This window comes from Gallus gallus, chromosome 12 (assembly GCF_016699485.2).
Source record: "Gallus gallus isolate bGalGal1 chromosome 12, bGalGal1.mat.broiler.GRCg7b, whole genome shotgun sequence".
Taxonomy (NCBI): Eukaryota; Metazoa; Chordata; class Aves; order Galliformes; family Phasianidae; genus Gallus; species Gallus gallus.
Genome location: NC_052543.1, coordinates 107,010 through 119,782, shown reverse-complemented (window position 1 = coordinate 119,782; position 12,773 = coordinate 107,010). Strand labels below are relative to the sequence as shown.

Below are 12,773 nucleotides of genomic sequence, written 5' to 3'. Positions count from 1 at the left end.
TGCGCGCGTTGGATTCATTGTTAGCAAGTGCATTCTCCTACTGTATCTTTGTACTTTGACTCCAGGATTTTTCTTGTAGTAGGGTCAAGGCCACCCAAACTCAGTTCTGTTGTGCTTTGAGTATGGAGCCCTTTCAAGGCTTGATTATAGACTTAAGGGAGTAGAAGCCAACACTGTGTGAATGACAATTCAAAAGTGTCCTTTTCTAGAAGAAGAAGAGAAAGGCAAAAATGATGACATAATTGTAGTGATTCAGTTGCAGGCTTCTCTTAACTTGGAGTAGCATGATATTTTACATCCTGTTACTGTGTTTCCTACAGGTGAGTTCGTTATCGGTCGTGTTATTAAAGCTGTGAACAACAGTTGGCATCCAGAATGCTTCTGCTGTGATATCTGCCGACAAGCATTGGCAGATATTGGATTTGTCAAGAATGTTGGCAGGTGGGTCTTCACCCTTCCTTCTGTCATTGATGATGGTGAAGACGCAATGAAAGTTGGGAGGGATTTGGAGGCTATGGTTCCTAAAGCTTTCCTGCTGAGATGGGGTAACTGAAGTGTCTTTTATGAGAACAAGGTCTAAGAATGGATATCTTAAAATAGGCACATAAAATGTTAACTACTTGTCTGCTTCGAGACCAGATTTGTTGTCAAGTGTGTGTTTTGTACCTGGTGATGTTTCAGGATCAGTAGGATACACTGTGATAGATGCTTAGAAACAAATCAGATGCAGAAGTATTGTCATTTTTAAATAGATTTTTCTTTCCCAGCATGGGTTCCCAATTTGAGTCCAGATTATCACCCCATTCATTAATAAATGCTCTCCCTTCAGTGGGATCCTGCACGGATTTTTTTTTTTAAGTAGACTATGTAGCTATTGATTTCTTATTTTTAATGTGATGCACATAGTTATTTACAGAATTAGGTTTTGTCATTCAGCTTCCAATCCAAGTTTTTAAGAGTTTGAGAGTAAAGCGTGAAATTGAAAGGAATTGAACAAACGGTACTTCTCTGGTGATAGAAAATAAAATAATAGGCCTTTTTCTGAACTTGGCTTGCCTACCAAAGAAATAGTTTTAAAGCCTTTATTCTCCTCCAAAGAAGAACTGATAGAAATGAGTTTCTATTAGATGCTGGATTCATATTTTTTACTACAGTAACAGGTGCCAGTACTTACCTATCGTCTTTTATGTTGTTTCAGACATCTCTGCCATCCTTGGCGTAGCAGGGAAGAAAAAGCCAGAGGCCTGGAGAAGTCCATTTGCCAGAAGTGCCATGCCATTATTGACAAACAACCTCTCATTTTCAAAAATGATCCTTATCACCGTGATCATTTCAACTGTGCAAACTGCAGGTAACTTGAGTTCCACAAAACAAAACAGGAGAATGCTGGTTTTATTTGCTTCACCCATTTCCATTTTAAAGTGGAAACCAGTGCTTTACAACAGGCAAAAGGAGCAGGGAAGTAATTGTTCCCCTGTACTCAGTGGTGAGTACACTGGTGTACACTGGTGAGGCCGCACCTCGAGTACTGTGTCCAGTTTTGGGCCCCTCACAGCAAGAAAGAGATTGAGGCCCTGGAGTGTGTTCAGAGAAGGGCAACAAAGCTGGTGAGGGGTCTGGAGCACAGGCCTTACGAGGAGCGGCTGAAGGCGCTGGTATTTTTCAGTCTGGAGAAGAGGAGGCTCGGGGAGACCTTTTTGCTCTCTATAACTACCTGAAGGGAGGTTGCAGTGAGCTGGGGATCAGCCTCTTCTCTCGGGTGACTAGTGATAGGACTAGAGGGAATGGCTTCAAGCTGCGCCAGGGAAGGTTCAGGCTGGATGTCAGGAAATACTACTTCTCTGAAAGGGTGTTCAAGCACTGGAATGGGCTGCCTAAGGAGATGGTGGAGTCACCGACCCGGGAGGTGTTCAAGGAACGTTTGGACATGGTGTTGAGGGTCACAGTTTAATGAGAACTATTGGTGATGGGTGGATGGTTGGACTGTGTGATCCTGTGGGTCTTTTCCAATGTTGGTAATTCTGATTCTATGGAAGGGATGAGTTCTGAGTGCCTCGCTACTGGATATGTGTCCAGTTACGTCTGTTGGAGTGGTAGAGTTGGACCTTCCATTCAAACAACAGGTAATCTGTTGGGGAGTTATGAAAGACTGTAATTTGCAGCACAGGGTAGTACTTTAGGAAATAGGGAATCTGGGCACAAACTTGCTTGTGGCAACAAAATCATTGACATTATTTTCCTGCTATGAAGGGTAGAAAGGTGGTTGTCTTCAGCTGCTTCAGTCATCATCTTGCCTAGGTTCTTTCTATTTAGTTGAGTTGCCCAGAGTATGTTTTTCTCTTAAGCTTTCCCTCACCTCGTTTTGTCAGCTTCTGCAGCTGCAGAATGCACAGCTGTGTGTTTCTACGTTCCCCACTGATGCATGGATCGGGGGCGTTGTAGGATATAACAGACAGGATTAGTTGTTCATTTTTTGGTACAAAGGAGGCTATCGTTTCAGTTTCGTAGCAGAGGCTGATTTGAAAAACAACCTGTAGTACTGTATCAGTGTTAGTGTCAATTTCTCTTTTTCTTTCTCTGATGTTTGATATTGTCAGGAAAATGCAGAGGACTGCGTTTTCCTTTCAGTTCCGTTTCTGTAAATCTAAAAGAAAGTGGTGCTAAGAGAGCCAGAATATAAGGCAGGCAGGACTAGAGCTTTCTAACCTGTTTGAGAAAAGTTCAGTAGCTATTTTCAGAGAGATTTGATGCATCCTGCTTAGTAGGCTTTCCTCAGTTTACTGTGGAATCCATCAATCTTGTTTAAAAAATAATCATATTGAACTGTCATGTTTGATACTGCTAAGTACATTACTGTAGTATAAATGCAGTTACTAAAACAAGTGCTTAAATGATCTCTACAGAGGTCATTTCGAGGTGAAATTGTTCAGTTTCTTTATTCATGCTCTCAATTGATGAATTTTGGAACAGGAAGGAACCTCCTGCTGATGCTCATGAGCTGAAGGAAGAATTATGTTGCTTACCCTGCCATGACAAAATGGGTGTCCCCATCTGCGGAACATGTAGAGGACCAATTGATGGACATGCGGTGAATGGTATGGGCAAACAGTGGCACGTGGAGGTAAACATCAGGTGACACATTGTCTTTCACAAACGTAAACATTAATGTAGTTAACTGGAATATCGCTGATCAGCTTCCATGAAAGGATTAGAAAAGTATGCAGCGGTGATCAGCAAGTGCATCTCCTAATCCCATTTTCAACCTTCACGTGTCTGATCTTTCACTGAGAAAAGGCCTCTGCCTGCGGAGCTAAAATCAGTAGTCCAAGGAAGCATTGCAGGGTCCTTGTAGAAGCAAATGTCACCAAGTGAGAAGCAGGATATATGGAAAGGCAGTAAAGTTCTGTGACAAACACAGTGCTAGTGGGCATTATAATGTTCCTATGGCTTCCACAGTTACTTAGCACATAGATATCTCTAAAGCAGTTTAAGCAACAGTTCATATTTCAAGTCCATGTGCAAGATTCGGTTCTTTATCTTCCATTCAAGTTAGGAAGATGAGCAGTTTAGTCCTTTTGTTGTGAAATTCTCCTCCAGCATGTGCTTTCTTCACGAGATGTAATGGTGGTGACAATTATTTGAGCTCACATCGTTCTGTCGTTAATGACATATCAGAATCACTTCAGTGCATTTTTTTTCTTCTTTGTAACTTTTGGGTTGAAATGCTAAAGACTGCAAAAGAAGTGTTATTTTAGTGATCTGAAAGCACAAAACGATTGTTTTAATTCTTATTTTCAAGATGGCGCAGCAAGCTCAGTAGGCTTTGGTCATGTTCAGTATAGGGATTGTTTGTTTGCTTTCTAGAAAAAGGAATACCTTTATTTAGAAGTAATCCAAAACCAATTCATAATTTTCTTCATAGCATTTTGTTTGTGCAAAATGTGAAAGGCCATTCCTGGGTCATCGTCACTGTGAGAGACAAGGCAGGGCATGTTGTGAAACCCACTACAATCAGGTAAGGTTGCATGTTTTTGAAAATTGTAATTTTTAAACTCACAAATAGATTTGATGAACGGGAGGTGGAAAATGAGGGAGATTGTTTTCTTGTCATCACCTGTGAGTATAAAGCTAATTAGTAGGTGTTCACTGCAGTCGGTTCACAGGGGTTTCTCTGTAGGTAAGTTTTGCATTGAAAAAAGAAAACTGCAGGTAGTTCACAAAGTATAGCTGGGCTAATCAGCATCTAGTTGTTCTTCAAGCGTAGTGTTGCTTCTGTTGAGCTGTTGCAAGCTTTTACACGTCTCTACGATCAGAGCAGCTAATGACACCCAGTTTTCCCCAAGGACATGCAGACGATTTGCCACTCAGGAGCTGTGGTTTAACACCAAGCCTTTGAGTAGCGAGGTCTTCCTTTTGGCTGCAATTCTAAGATGACCGTGTGTTAATATACGCCGCATCAAGCAGCTCTTTCATCCAGTTGCTGAAGACTAACAAAGGCGAAATTTGTCAGAGGACACCACCTAGTGACCACTTGCATGTAAAGAAGAGGTATATGGAGTTGTACCATTTCCCTCCAGACTCCCTTGATTGTGCGGTCCAGCCCCATAATGGATAGGCCTTTCTTCTTTGGAAGCCAAATGCAAGGTGTCATGGACGCATGCCTGCTTGGATAAATAAAGGGGGATTACATTTGGGAGTTGTAAGGCATCTGCTAATTACAGATGGATCCTAAATTTGTCAGCTGTGAAGGGCAGGTGATTGAACTACTGCTGGCATCCATGCAGACAATAAATGCCATGGCATTATTAGCAATGGTATTACAGTCATGATAGAGCAAGAACATGCCCCAGGCAAGATCTGTGTGTTGAATGGATGTACAGATGTTCAGCTGGATGGTTACTAAAAATGTGTATGTGACTCTTCATTGCTGAATTCCAAATGTTCAGAATGAGGGAAACAGCAAAACAAAACCGTATTTGTAGAGGGCCAAGCAGACATAAAGAAATGTTTTCATCTTTAATATTATAAAGACGTTTTGTGAGAAGATGAGGCAAGATTGAATTGGAAACCCAAATCAGACTTGCCATCGTTCTTCTTTATTTAAACTGAAATAAACAGGAAAGCTATTGAAATACAGTTGAGAAATTAGTGTCAAAATCATTACCTGAAAATTTCATTGCTTCTCCTTCCTCTTCAGCTGTTTGGTGTCATATGTTTCCATTGCAATTGTGGGATTGAAGGAGATGGTAAGCAGTTCTCAGGCTGTTTTCTTAGCGTTATGTTTTGATGAAAGTTCTTTCTCAAAGTGGAAGGAAGGTCCTTTGTTGAATCCCTCACTGCTCCCATTAGACCACAAAGAGGCATTCTCTCTCTCAGAAATTAGGATGGATGTGGTTAGTCAGAGGGCAAATGGGGAGAAGACCTTACAGCAGGTGTTTCATGAGGATGGAAGATGAAACAGGAGCTAAAGAGAACTGTGGTCAGCAGGAAACCTTTTAGGAATAACCAAAGACCAGGGATGCTGGGAGATGCAGAGGAGGCTTCCTGCCCTCACCAGCTTTCAAAAGGGACATGTGCAGCTGTGAGAATGACCACGTCGGCATCTCCTCAAATGAATTTAGGGATCGTGATGCAGATTTGGAAAGATATTTAGGTAGTGAACAATTTAGGTGGGCTTTCTGAGGGATTATTGTTTAAGTGCCTAGCTTCCACTGTTTCAGTTTGGTTCCTGGAGATATTCACCTATCTGTCACAGGCACCTGTTTTTTGACAATAGAGGCTGATGAAAATTTCACAAAACCAGGAAGGAACTGTACCTGGAAGGATCTGTGCTGGGAAGGCTTAACTGGAAATGTCTTAATTTTGAGGAGGAGGAGAGATTGTTTTGTAGGCTTTTTGGACTGTCATCAATGATAAAATGCCATAGGGCAAATCATTCCACGTGCAGTCATGCAACATTATTCTGTCCTGAGCTACATCTGCCTGAAGGAAACGCCGTAATACACATCTTAGCCTCAGTGGGAGGAAGTCTCTGGTATCTAAAAGGAGCCATAAAGTAGATTGTGGTCATGTCAATATAGGGTGAGACTTACGTTCCAGAAATGCGCTTTCCACACTCTTTGGGACTGGACTGTACCTGCAGAACGACAGTCCAGAAGCGGTGTCCTCTGCACTGAGATCCTGAATGAAGAGAACTGGGGCTTGGAGTGAATGAGTAAATGCAGCCTTGTCTGATCACCACATCTCTGTATGTTGTGAATGTGATCTGACTCTCATACTGTGCGTTTCAGTTACTGAACTGAACAGATGATAAAGTAGTAATTATTTTCATTGTGCATCTTCAATTATTCTACGTTTCTTCTTTCATTACAGCACACAAATTTGACACTGCTGTCACAAGTAATGAGTATCCGGTTTTGTTTTTCCTCTCTCTGTCTGGTGAAACAAACACTTGTGGCAGCCGTTTTTTAAGAGACTGCGTTATAGAGCTGTCTTGTAAGCAGACTTTCCTTTGCCTGCTATTTTTTTGGCAAGCAGTGGAAGAAATGTAAGCATATCATAGAATCGCTAAGGTTGGAAAAGACCCACAGGATCATCCAGTCCAACCATTTGCCCTTCACCAATGGTTCTCACTAAACCATGTCCCTCAACACAACATCCAAACACTCCTTGAACACCACCAGGCTCAGTGACTCCACCACCTCTCTGGGCAGCCTATTCCGGTGCCTGACCACCCTTTCAGAGAAGTAGTATTTCCTGACATCCAGCCTGAACTTTCCCTGGTGCAGCTTGAAGCCATTCCCTCTCGTCCTATCACTGTCACCCGAGAAAAGAGGCTGACCCCCAGCTCACTACAACCTCCCTTCAGGTAGTTATAGAGAGCAATAAGGTCTCCCCGAGCCTCCTCTTCTCCAGACTGAACAATCCCAGCTCCTGCAGCCGCTCTTCATATGGCTTGTGCTCCAGACCCCTCACCAGCTTTGTTGCCCTCCTCTGGACACGCTCCAGAGCCTCGATGTGGATGTGTTTGCCCCATAATGTGGGAAAAGAAGTTTGGCGTGACAAAGTTCTGGTTCTGTTTGCCGCCGACAGAATGTAGGAGAAGAGCATGGTCCTGAATCCTCTATCTGTGGTTGAAAAGAGAAGCCACTTTTGGCAGGGAAAAGTGCAAAGGTATACTGAAAGAGAGGAGAAACTGAAACTTGAGGTACAGTGCAGAGAGAACTCCTTTCTCTCCAAAACACTTTCTCTCCAAAGCAGAGTTGCGTGCCCTCAGAGACAGCTTTATCGGTGCTTCGCAGTCCCACTGTGCAACAGTCAGATGTGCCTTCCAGGTCTTGCGACGTTGTTGTTGCAAACCTTAATGCTTGCTACAAGATTCTTCACATCTCACGAACGTTTGAGCTTAACTTTTAATTTTTTTTGGTAATGCTAATGATTTAACCTTTTTTCTTTTCCTTGCTCTAGTTGTGTCTGCTCTGGTGTGTGAACTGTTTCGCTTGTTCAACTTGCAACACTAAGTTAATGCTCAGGTAAGTTAATCAATAGGTGTGACGCCTTCAAAACATACCAGTGGTTATCTTTAAAATATCGGATGTTGCTATAGGTTTAACTGTTACGGTACAAAGGCCGTGTGAACAACACTGAGAAAATGTGCCTGCACCTTCCTCTTGCTCCACTGACTGATTTACATCTCTTTCAGCTGCCTGTTGTGTTCCTCCTTCAGTTCAGTCATCTGAACTCTTCTCCTTTTTCGTCCTTTATTTTTTCTGCCTTTAACTCTGAAGGGATACGTTTGTTGAAAGCGATCTAAAACCTGTCTGCAAACACTGCTATGGGAAAATGCCAGATGAATTTAAGCGACGCCTTGCCAAATGGGAACGAGAAGCGAAGGAGAAAGAGAAGCAGAAAAAGAAAAAGCCCATCTGTTTGTGAACTCTTCTTCTTCTCACCACCACCTGTGCTCCTTTCGTCTTTGGTCAGTGCTACAGGTGCTCTTACTTCAAGTTTTTGCATGTGTTCGTGGCTGTCACAGCCAAATATTTTTCAGAAAACTGCAACTTGAAATATTGTTATTTTATTATCTGAAGCTTAGTTTGCTTAGCAATACAGCTGAGTTTGAAAGATTTTTTTTTTAAGAGACACAGCTATAAGGAGGGAGGTAACTCACTCAGAGTATTTCGGTCCCGGTCTGCAATGTATATAAGCTTCTGAAAGTAATTTCATACGTATGTATAAAGTGCAGTTGCAGCTTTTTGTCTGTGCACATTTAATACAACCCTTATTTTCTCCAGGATCCCTTCCACTGAAACTTTGTTTTCTTGCCATGTCATTTTAGAAATGGTCTTGCTGAGTTTGATATGAAGCCTGTCTGCAAAAAGTGCCAGCTGAAGTTTCCTCTAGAGCTGAAGAAAGGACTGAAGGAATTAGCTGAAACTGTGGGAAGGAAGCAAAGACTTTGTCTGCTCTCCCCTTTCTTTATGTGAGAGGTAGATTGTGTTTTTGCAGTGGAAGTTTCCAGTATTTCCTGTATATAGCATAGGATAAGAAACCTTTTACAAAGAAAACTTCTGAACAGAATAAAGTTGAGACTGGGGCGTTCTGACCTAGGTAGAATTGGTGCAGGCACTAGGATAAAGGGGAGACAGAACGAGTGAAAATGTTGTCCTCCTATCGCCATAAAAAGTACAGAACATACCCAAAGAAGGTGGGTTGGTAACAGACGTTTTATGGAATCGTAACGTAGCAATAGCGTTGTAAGGTTGTCAGCCTGAGATGCTCAAGCAGTGAGTGCCAGGAGAGGCTTTACCTGCGTCGGACCCAGGGTGTATAACTGGGTGGATTTCACTGGCTAGCTGTGCAATTTCTCCCTTGTCAGCAGGGGGTGTGCGCCCATTACTGCAATAACAAACAAACTGCTCTTCACAGAGATGTTGGCCTGATTAGAAATTGTTGATTTTGAGCATGTTTCTCGCAGTTTGGTGCCGAAAGCTGGGAACAGCATTGCCTGCAGTGAGGCTCCGCCTCTACAGCACAGCACGGTGCACCCCGCTCTTATTTCTGCAGCCCTGTGGGTTGGCGGCAGTGGTTCATCGTGGAGCCGGCTGCGGACCTGAGGATGTTTTAAGAGGCAAGATCTGTGAACAGCTGGGGGATGGGGACAGACAGTGGGCACTGCGGTGTTGTGCGATTGAACTCTGTGCACAGAGCAAGGTAAGGACAATCGTGTGATTAAGTACTGCCTTGGAGGTCGAGGTCTGGGACTCTTATGCTGTATGCGAGCGTCTTGCAGAAGGGTTGCTTGACGGTACACCTCATTTTTAGAACCGAGAATTGGTGTGCGTGACACTGCAGAAGAGCAGTTCCTGCAGCAGCACGACCATAGGTTGCTGAGAGAAATGGAGAATGAGAGTGCCAAGGTGGGGGACAGAGAGAGGGCCCCCAGGGCAGTGCCTGCTATGAGTCCTTTACGAAGTATGATGAAGAATTGGAAAAGAAATTCGAGAACCAGGGATAAGGATAAACAGAAGATGATTAGATAGTGTGTTGTTGTATGGCCTGAATAACCAATTGCAGGGAAATCAGTATTTTGGCCAAAATACACATCTGACAAGGATCGCATTTGTCAGGCTTCAAACGTGCACGTAACCTTCACAACTCCTTTTTTTATTATTTTATTGTTTTGTTTTGGAGGAGGAGTCCGCATATGCTGCTGGTTGGATTCAGGGAGTACAGCAGTTAATTGTGGCTAGACAAAATTCTGTTGATAAGGAGGAACAGAGAAACCCCAGATGGGATACTTTAAGCTGTTTGCTCCCTGGACCTTTCCCTAGGATTAAACTCGCTTGCTTTCCTCTATGGAACAGCATTCCGTTCCCCCCCACCCCCCCTTACCATCCGGGCCTCGAGTCAAGTCCTGTAAGTACAGGAGGGAGGCTGGAGACAGCTGACAGAGTTGGAGGGTATTGGCTTGGATCAGCCCCTTAACAGCCCACCTGAACCAAGCCACGTGACGAGTGCTGCTGCTGAAAAGAGAAGGTTCTGCCAGCTTAAGAAAGGATTCGGACAATGTAAAAGGGACATTGTAAATTCTCCTTTTCCTTAATCTAACTCCATTAACCCCAATAACACTTCTGTGTATCCTCTTAGGGAAGTTCCAATGCTATCAGGAGACAATAGGATATGTAGACTCCCCACTTACGAGTGGAGAGGTGAGAAATTTTAAAAGGGAAATGAAATCATTAATGAAAGATCCTATTGGATTAGCAGAACAGTTTGATCAATTCTTGGTCATCTTCAGCTGATAAGATAGCAGGACTTAATTTAACTGGGAATACCTTATGAATAACAGGGGTAGAGGGATCAGGAATGATAGTTTCACTTTGTGAGACTATTGGATTAAAATGGGAAGCTAAAATAGTCACAGGGCAATTGTTATATGTGCCAGAAGCAGGGGAGAGATTTAATAGTTGAATTAGGATTGCAGTTGAAAACCTGTGGAACGGGTATAAAGGTGTCAATGAATTTGTTAACAGCTGATGATGAAAAAGAAAGAAACCCAAAGGTGTGGGTAGAGGAAGGAAACCAGGGTGTACTCCTTAAACAAATAACTGTCCAAGGAGGGAGCGAAGCTGTGAAACAGTGCCAATATCCCATACCTTTAGAAAGGATAATGGGTCTAAAGCCAGTAATACAAACATTGGTTAAGAATGGTCTTCTGGAACTCTGTATGTCACCCTATAACACTCCAGTTCTGCCATTACAGAAGGCAGATGGCACCTGTAGACTGGTACAGGGTCTAAGAAAAATTAATGAAATAGCTCTCAAGCGACACCCCCTGGTTCCTAACCGCTACACTTTAATGAGTCAGATTCCACGCAGACATAAATGGTTCAGTGTAACAGACTTAAAAGATGCTTTCTGGACCTGTGTTTTAGACTGAGAGAGTCGAGATCTTTTTGCCCTTGAATGCGAGGACCCAGAAATGGGACAAAAGTAGCAATATAGGTGGATTGTTTTACCCCAAAGGTTCACGGCATCACCTAATTTATTTTCATTATATTTTCTATATTATAGTATTTTATATAGAGAGAGTTATATATGTTATTTTATTTTATATTTTATTTTTATTCTAACTAGTTAAGTGCTGGAGAAAGTTCTGGAGAAGTTTCAGGTTGAAGAGGGGGTAAAGCTGTTCGGGTATGTGGATGATTTGCTGATTTGTGGAACAGAAGAGTCTAAAGTAAAAGAGACTACAAGCAAACTTCTGAATTTCTTGGGGAGCATGGATCTGAGGGTGTTTAAGAATAAACTGCAGTATGTGGAAGAAGAAGTCAGATAACTTGGGCATGGAATTTATGAAGGGAAACAGAGAATTACTTGTGAAAGAATTCAGGGCATTGTGCAGCTTCCTCTGCCTGGGGCAAAGAGGGAGTTGCGGAAGTTTCTAGGTCTAATTGGATACTGTAGATGATGAGTAGAAGAGTATGTACAAAAAAAAAAAAAAAAAGGGATTGTATCTCAAACTATCAGCACAGAACCCAACATACTGAAATGGACCAAAGAGGGAAAGGAGTTGGTAGAAGTATTGAAATGGGACTTAATCACAGCACCTGTTTTAGAACTGCCTGCCTTAAAGAAACCGTTTCATCCTTTTGTGACTGTCAGTGAAGAAGCTGCTCTAGGAGTTCTCACACAAGAATAGGGAGACAAAAGAAAACCCACTGCATACTAGTCTAAGCTATTAGACCCTGTATCTGGAGGATGACCTGAATGTATCCAGGTGGTAGTAGCAACTGCCTTATCGTTAGAAGAGAGTACGTGTGCACCCTTCAAGGGTGTGAGGAGCAAATTGTGGAGTTTTTGATAATACGTTTCCCCCCCGCAAAGAGATGGCTCCACATTTTGAGGCACAATCGTTAACAACAACAACAAAAAGAATGAGGGCAGGAATCTGCTCCTTGACGTCTTAGAAAAGCACGGTGCCAAACTCTCCCCCGTGGAAATGGAGTAGGCATGGAATAATTGGTCCAACTTAGAGGGAGTCGCCGATCACATAAATTCCCTCCGCAAGCTAGCTCACATGGGGGAGGGAAAGGGAAAATCAATTGTTTGTGCAGTTCTAAGAGCTGCTCTTACTGCTTCCGTAGAGATTCGCAGCAAACAGCACACGGCAGAAACCCAAATTATTCAGTCCTTGCAGGAATTGGTTCCATAGCTGCAGGACCACGAAGAGTGAGAACAGGACCCTGCAGTTATAGAGAGAAGGGCCTCACAGCAAGAAAAGGGAAAGTAAAATTTAGAAGGGAAGAGACCAGGCCGACAGATGGACATGTTGTTTTGCCCTTTGGTATTCTATGGAAATTGGTTCTAAGGGAGGGTAAGAAAATGTATTGGGAAAACAGACATTACAAAGTACGATCCTAGTACCAGGAACAGGGTACAAGTGGGCCTATTGGGAAAGGGAACCTTCCAGGGCAACAGTGACAAATTGATTTCTCGGAACCCCCAAGAAAAGGGGGGCGTCGCTGTATGTTGGTACTAACTGATACCTTTTTGGGATGGCCAGAGGTATTTCCCTGTAGGACAAATAAGGCTCGGGAAGTAACGAAAATGCTGTTACATGCTGTTAATTCCAAGGTTCGGGGCTCCTGTAGCAACCTCATCAGATCGAGGCCCACATTTTTGCCATGGTGGTCCAACAAATAAGCACGTTATTGGGAATTGAGTGGCAATTGCACACACCTTATAGACTGCAGTCATGCGGACAGATG

General features: G+C 42.9%; 1 protein-coding gene across 10 annotated transcripts in view; it reads left to right on the top strand.

The window, feature by feature from the left end:
* Positions 1–3,075: 3,075 nt before the first annotated feature.
* The window catches only part of LOC112533350 (LIM and senescent cell antigen-like-containing domain protein 1), a 31,422-nt gene continuing 21,724 nt past the window's right edge, over positions 3,076–12,773 (top strand). For 8 of the 10 annotated variants that reach the window (XR_006931290.1, XM_046900024.1, XM_046900025.1 and 5 more), the window contains exons 1-6: positions 3,076–3,121; positions 3,923–4,015; positions 7,468–7,532; positions 7,788–7,978; positions 8,339–8,489; positions 8,978–9,213. The gene's annotated coding sequence lies outside the window, so the exon portion shown is untranslated. Of the gene's footprint in view, positions 3,122–3,922; positions 4,016–7,467; positions 7,533–7,787; positions 7,992–8,338; positions 8,490–8,977; positions 9,214–12,773 lie in introns of all 10 variants that reach the window. The other 2 variants (XM_040646600.1, XM_046900019.1) reach the window with 2 other exon arrangements.